A 7,738-nucleotide genomic window follows, 5' to 3' on the forward strand; every position below is an offset into this window, starting at 1 on the left:
TGGTCAAAACTCTTTACTCCATCACCAAAAGCTTGATCTAATAGTTTTTCCCCTCAGCCAACCTAAAAAAAAGGTATCAGAAATAAATGTAAGTTTTTCATTGGCAAATATATATTCTTAATTATTTTTGCTCACTAGAATATCACTTCCCTTATACTTTCACATTACTCCTAGTTCAAAGAAAGATGACTCCTTATTTTATACCAAAGCCTACCACTTCAAAGATTTCAACTTCTCAAAGTATATTATTCTTTTCATACATCTTTTACTCTGTAAACAAGACAGAGCATTTGACTGGGGAGGAGGGGAGGGTACCTCATCCAGTTTTAGATCAATCATTAAAATGACATTCATCTAATAGTTCATTGAAATCAATGTCCAAAATGGATCCCTAGTGTTAAGTTGGGAAACAACACAGGTAAAAGGACTAAGCTTTGATCTCTAGAATCCCTAGTATGCCACACTCACTGAGAAGCTTGCTATGAGATTTTTCTGTAAACTGTAGAAGTTTAACAAAGCTGTGCACTAGAAGATTTCATAGTTCCTTTCCAAAATTTGACAAAAAAGAATACTGTCCATGTAAAAAAAATCTATATGAAACATCATCAGGGTAACATCAGAGTTGTGGCTCCTTCATTTATTATGTATTCAGTGCCTACTTTATGTATTTCACTGCCCCTGAGTTCCCAACCAAACATCAATACATGTTAACACATTTTCAATATTTATAAGCTAAGAGATTAGATCCAAGTGTTATCAATAACAGTCCTGCTATTCCCTTCATACTCCCCAGCATCTCAATTATACTGCCTACCAAGAGGTATCCTTGGAAATTTATGCAGGCTAACAGTTTTTAAAAATCTAATTTAAGTCTGCTTTAGGGTTAGGATCACCAAAGGTCTTACTCCCTTGAAATACTTTTTCTAGAAAAGGTTTTGTTGGACACATGACAGAATGTGTAAACAGGTGGCCAAGCTCAAAACTATATTTGCATAGTGTTCATACCAAAGTTAAGTAGAAATTGCATTGCCTACCAATATAAATAGCACTGACCAGTAAATAAAATAGATAAATGTCAGAAATGCATGTTTGTCTAAACAAAGATGAGTGTGAAATGGCACATATTTATAATAAATATCCAGAAAGAGAACACCCTGTTTCACTGAACACCAAATAGAATCTACTTACTTTGTTAAAACAAATGTGATGGTCTAAGTAAAATGGTTTTTCAAGTGACATTGATTTCCCATTAATAATGTACAAGCATGAAAATATAAAAATCCTTCTATTTATAAAAAAAATGCATATCAGACAAATTTTTGTAAGTATGTCTAATCAGAATTTGATTTGTAAGAATTTAATGGATGCACACTGGCCTACTGTCCTGAAGGAGGAAAGATTTCTCCCTTAATATTACTGTTACAATAAACATTCAATTAATAATACTCGGGCTTCCCTGGTGGCGCAGTGGTTGAGAATCTGCCTGCCAATGCAGGGGACACGGGTTCGATCCCTGGTCCAGGAAGATCCCACATGCCACGGAGCAACAGAGCCCATGCACCACAACTACTGAGCCTGCACTCTAGAGCCCGCACACCACAACTACCGAGCCTGCATGCTGCAACTACTGAAGACCGTGTGCCTAGAGCCCGTGCTCTGCAATAAGAGAAGCCACCACAGTGAGAAGCCCATGCACCGCAACGAAGAGTGGCTCCCGCTCTCTGCAACTAGAGAAAGCTCACAAGAGCAGCAACGAAGACCCAAAGCAGCCAAAAATAAATAAATAAATAAATTTATGAAAACAGAAAAAACAACAATACTCTACCAGAAATGGAAGGATAAACCCTGGCTACCTGAGAGTTTCCTAGAAAGCATTTTTTAAAAAATATTGACTTGTTATCAAACAATATTTTTTAAATATTAGGCTATTTTATTTTATCATTATAGAGTAAAAATTATTTTACTATTGAAATCTATCTGATTTATGTTCCTAATGTACTGACTTCTAATTAATTAAGGTTTTACTGACTGAAGTCTAAAACGGGCACTTGAATTGTAGTATGTGTTTATGCCCCAATTGGAAGGGTTACTCTACTTGAAAGTGTGGCTTTAATTATTCAATAATAAGATATTGCCATGATAACAGGTTATCGTCAGCAAGCATCTGCCAAATAATTTTAGTGTTCTAGAAATTTAATTGAATACTGGAATCAGAAGAATCACAGCTCCAACTAGATGTTTTTATGCTTTATTTCACCTTACCTTCATCCACATATACACATCCTAGTACCTCTTCCAAACTAGATATATTCTCTAAATAAAAGACAGGTAGGGGATGTGTCCTAAACAAAACAAAGATGAAGGTGAGATTGCTGTTTGCCTGACAATAGTGCTGAAAATTGTGATTCAGATAAGTGAAATGTGCTAGAAATGGGTACCAATCAAGTTTTAAGCCACCTCTTTTGGCCAATTCTTTCCTAGGAAGATGGTTTGTTTCTCTCTCTCTCTCTCTCTCTCTCTCTCTCCTCTTTCTCTCTCTCTCTCTCTCTCTCTCTCTCTCTCTCTCTCTCTCTCTCTCACACACACACACACACACACATACACACACACTATGTGACTATCAGGTAACAAATGTTTGAATAGAGGATGCATTCAATCCTCAATATTTTGATAGCTGACCTACTATTAATATGGGCATTGCTTAGAAACAGTCAAATACTTCAACATCGCACTTCCCCAACAACTTCAAATCTCTGTAATCCTAGTAAGAATCAGGAAATGAAGTGTTTTATTAAAGAGCTCAAGGAAGCAAAAGTAGAGGTAAAAAGCTGTGTACAAACTCTGTGTTTTTAAATATCACCCAGTAACTACTTATTCCAACTTCAGATAGAATTCTGTTACGTATAGATATGATTTTTCTGGTCCACAGTAGATTAAAAGCACAAAATTAGAGAAGAAAAGCACATGTTTAAGACACAGAAAAGTCAGCTGATTAAAGACAAATATATATATATAATGTGATATCAAAAATCACTATATGTATATGTCAAATGAAATAACAAAGAATCTCAGTGGTCATTTAGTCTAAGGAGATAATGACCCAATGGCCCCCAAAATTAGTAACAGTACCTATTATACAGTATATATGGATGATGTTCCATCACCTCCAAGTGATTTAATTTGGTTCATTATAGTTGCTGTAGATAGATAAAAGAGTGCTTTTTAATGAAAATTTTCTGTAGAAAATGGTTTAAAAATATACTCTGATAATAAAGTCAAATTTTTGTTGTTATAAAATTTATTTATGAAGAATATTGTACTCATTGATGATAAGTACTCATTAATTGCTGTATCAACTTTAATATCACATACTTTAATACACAAGCATATACAATCTCACGTACCTACTTTGCTTCATGGACTATTCTCTGAAAACTAAGAAAACAAAAGGATATATTAATACCTTTGGGCCTATCTAGAATAATAGGAAATGAATTCATGTCAAGCAAATAACCAGTCTGATTAATGAGCCCCAAACCAATGAGGCTGAAGTAAAAATTAGAGCATAAAGGAAAAACAAATGAAAAAAGAAGGAAAAAAAGGATGGAATAACTTGCCTCAAAGTGTGGCCAAAAAAAGGCAATAACGTATTACAGAAAAAGAAGATCCATATTACATGAAATTCGTATTACATAAAAGAAGATAACAGAAGGAAGAGTAGGAAGAAGGGAGTAAGGTCCAATATCTTAGGATGGAAGGAAACAATCCAGAATCAGGCCCTGCTTAAATGGAAGACTCCAGGGCTCGAGGAAATCTGACCTACGAAGAAAGGACTTTTAGCACTGTGACCTGAAGGTCAGCCTTCAGACCTCCCCTGAGAAATAGAAAATTACTGCCAATGAATACTCTAGCAAAAAAACCCAAAAAAACCAAAAAAACACTTTCTGCATTTCTATTGCAAAGTACACAACAATAAGTCTTGCTACTTTGGCTTTAGGAACAATCAAAAAAATTCAACTATTGTGAAATGATGAACTCATAAAAAACCTTGTCCTAAGTATTAGAAGTTGCCCTGTAAAACTGGAAGATGATTAAAGTATCCTCCTTAATCTTTTTCCCAGCTCTAATAATTTCTTTTCTTTCCTTTTGCCGACTGTGTGGAGGACAAAGCCTGTCAAGATTCATGCCTGCAACACAAACACAACCATCTTCCCTCCAGGTCCCAACCCAACTATAAATCCATCATTTCAAATGACAATTCCATATGAAATCAATATCTTGAAAGGAAGATTGCTTCAACCACTGCAGCGTGGACTGTGGGTACACGCAGTGAATTCAAGAAGACAGACCCATTTGCAGCTGCTGCTCATTCTAGCAGGATTGATTGCAGGTAACTTCCTCAAAGAGGAGGTAGAGGAGCTATTCATTTCTTCTTTTTTTTTCAACTTGTTCCTCTATTTTGGATCTAATAACAGTCCTAAATTATAAACAGCAGCAGGAGATAAACAAACACCCTGGCCCACTCAAAATGTTAAATAATAACTCCACCTGTTGTTTAAAGGTAGGTGTGTTTCTATTCAACATCTCATTTTTTCATATTGCATATTACTAACAGTGACTGTGAGTCACTGATATTACACCTCAGGATACTCCATCCAAAAAACTGCTAACATCCCAACTCATGAAGCTTCTTTGAACACTGTAATCAAACACAACCTAAAAACCTTAAAAGCTTCAAACCTGAGATTTTTCCTGCTTCCAATATTTTAAAATGATATTACATAGGGCTTCCCTGGTGGCGCAGTGGTTGGGAGTCCGCCTGCCGATGCAGGGGACGCGGGTTCGTGCCCCGGTCCGGGAGGATCCCACGTGCTGCGGAGTGGCTGGGCCCACGAGCCATGGCCCGCTGAGCCTGCGCGTCCTGAGCCTGTGCTCCGCAACGGGAGAGGCCACGGCAGTGAGAAGGCCCGCGTACCGCAAATAAATAAATAAATAAATAAAAATAAGATGGCTGAATGAGTGGTGAGGGTTAAAAAAAAAAAAAAAAAAAAAATGATATTACATATTTGTTAAATATTTTACTTTTAAATTTTTTATTTTTTCTGAGTATGTATAATACATGATAATTGAAGACTCAGAAGGGAAAAAGAAAAATGGTTCAATGTAAGCCATCTCCGAGAGATAATCATTATTATATCTTAATTTATTTCCTTCTAATCTTTTCCTATACAATTGTTTTTAGTTAATCTCATACTGAGGATGCAGTCTTATGTCTTTTATAAAACCTTTCAAAACACAAACATTCTCCATAATCATGGACACATCATCAATATATTTCAGGATTGTATAACAATTTATTCTGCACAGTATTTTATATAATATTTTTAAATTTTAAAATGTATTTATTACTATAATTAATCATCTCACTGCTGATATTTAAGTTGTATCTAATATAGAATTTTGTTATTAGACATAACCTCTGAGATAAACACAGGAACGTATTTCAAAGAACTTTGACACATATTGATAAATCACTTTCTAAAAGGGTTGCTGGTATGATTTTAGATCCATATTTTTTTAAATACCTCTTTTTGCTGATCCCTGATGTAGATAATCAGAACTGCCCAGATATCTTTAGGTCAGTGTATGAAATATGTTTTCTCTAAGAAGAGTTGAAATGGAGGATGGTTCTATATTACTGACTAAAGCCAAAGAGCAAAGTGACAATCAGTTTAATCCTCCAAAATTTGTCTTATGGCACATTGAGTTGTTAGGCTCCCTAATACCACAGCTTAATAGTGACCCCATGAAAGTATAGGCAGTATTCTCCACTCTTCCCTCAAGAGCACCCTAAGTATGAAGGAAAAGAAAGAAAAGAGAGAGAATATAGAAAATTAGGAACCGCATCAGACACAATGAATACTTCCACCTCGGACTCACGAAGGTCAGGAAGAGAAAAAAGAACTAACAATTATTAAGTACATGGTTAGTTCTTCATATGTATTTTCATTTGACCAATTTTCTAACTTTAAGAAGAGGCTGAATAGTGTTAAATGGAAAGAATGGTGACATGACAGCCAAGCTAGGGGTTTGAGAGTTGGCACTAACGAGCTCTGTGGCCATAGACAAGCCAGATGATCCTCCTGATTATTAGTGTCTTTTAGAACTGCTTGGTTGGGAAAATTAATGTCTCTAAGTTTCTGCAGCGTTTCAAAATTCTGTGGTTCTCTGTACTAATTTATATGTATCAGGATAAAACCTGTAGATTTTTTTCTCTCATTTTTCTTACTGTTCTCTGCTCATATACTCAAAGATATTCATTGCCAAAGGTAGCGAATAGGATATAGACCAAATAATTCAAATGGATTCTTTAAGCACATTGCGTAGATGTAGGTCTGAAGGTCAAAGCTCTTTCCGTTTGGAGACTCAGCCACTTGAAAAGGGATGATGTCTACTAGAATTTTTAAAATCTGGCTTGGTTTTGCTTATCAGGAGCAAAGAGTGACTCAGAGTAAAGTTTTACAGCGTTGCTTTTCAAACTGCTGGTCAAGGCTCACAAGAAAGTCATGAGGGCTTCCCTGGTGGCGCAGTGGTTGAGAGTCCGCCTGCCGATGCAGGGGACACGGGTTCGTGCCCCGGTCTGGGAAGATCCCACATGTCGCGGAGCGGCTGGGCCCGTGAGCCATGGCCGCTGAGCCTGTGAGGCATGAGCCATGGCCGCTGAGCCTGTGAGTCCGGAGCCTGTGCTCCACAACGGGAGGGGCCACAGCAGTGAGAGGCCCGCGTACCGGGAAAAAAAAAAAAAAAAAAGAAGGTCATGAAATCATTTTCCTGAGTCTACACTAGTATTATTTCTTTTGTTGTTCGTTTTTGTTTTTGTCTTTTTTCCCCCTAATGAAATGGAATAGATTACATTGCAATTCACAAGAGTAAGCTAAGTGTGTGATATCTGGAGTTGATAAGAAAATGTATTTCTCACAAAGAGTTTCTATCAAAAATTTTTGAAAAATACAAGTTTAAATTATAAACTACATTGGGATGGGAGGAGCAACATGTTTATGTATTGTCCAGAACCTTTGTATGTGCCTGTGTGGAATGGGAAAGACAGTTTGGAGAAGCTTGGGGAACAACAGCTACATGCAACTGTTAAACTGTTGTCCCTGGCTCTTCCTTTTCTCAATGAAGGCTTGAAACCCAGAGAAATGGAGTCTATAGAGACCACCAAACTTTAATGAGAATATGAAGGCAGAAAAAGATCCACTTCTTGTCTGGATTTTGGAGAGAGACAGCCTAGCAGTGTGATGCTTAACATGGAGCTGCTGCTTTTGAATATAAATTACAGCAGAGCATGTCCAGACAGAGGAATATCTTGAAATTCATGCCCACTCCATCACCTTTTCTTGAATTCTGTGGGATATGGAGAGAACTCAAGAAGACTCTCCTGCCCAAGTAAGGTACAGAAATAAGGTAAAAATTAAGATATGGCATCACTGAAAGTTAAGAGGATGAGGATTGGGTTGGGGCAGGAAGAGGGAGGACTTACAGCACAGAATAAGCTTTCCAGAATTATCACTGCATTTTGCAGACACTGACAGAACAGATGGCAAGTTATTACAGCAGTGAACACAACAGATAGGAACCCCAGACCATATTCTCTCCCTCCAATGTCAGGAAGATATTTGGAAGCACCCAAGAACCTAGATCATCCTAGGGAAGAATAGTAGGAAAGGAGCCTTGA

The sequence above is a fragment of the Phocoena sinus genome, chromosome 3 (genome assembly GCF_008692025.1).
Source record: "Phocoena sinus isolate mPhoSin1 chromosome 3, mPhoSin1.pri, whole genome shotgun sequence".
Classification (NCBI taxonomy): Eukaryota; Metazoa; Chordata; class Mammalia; order Artiodactyla; family Phocoenidae; genus Phocoena; species Phocoena sinus.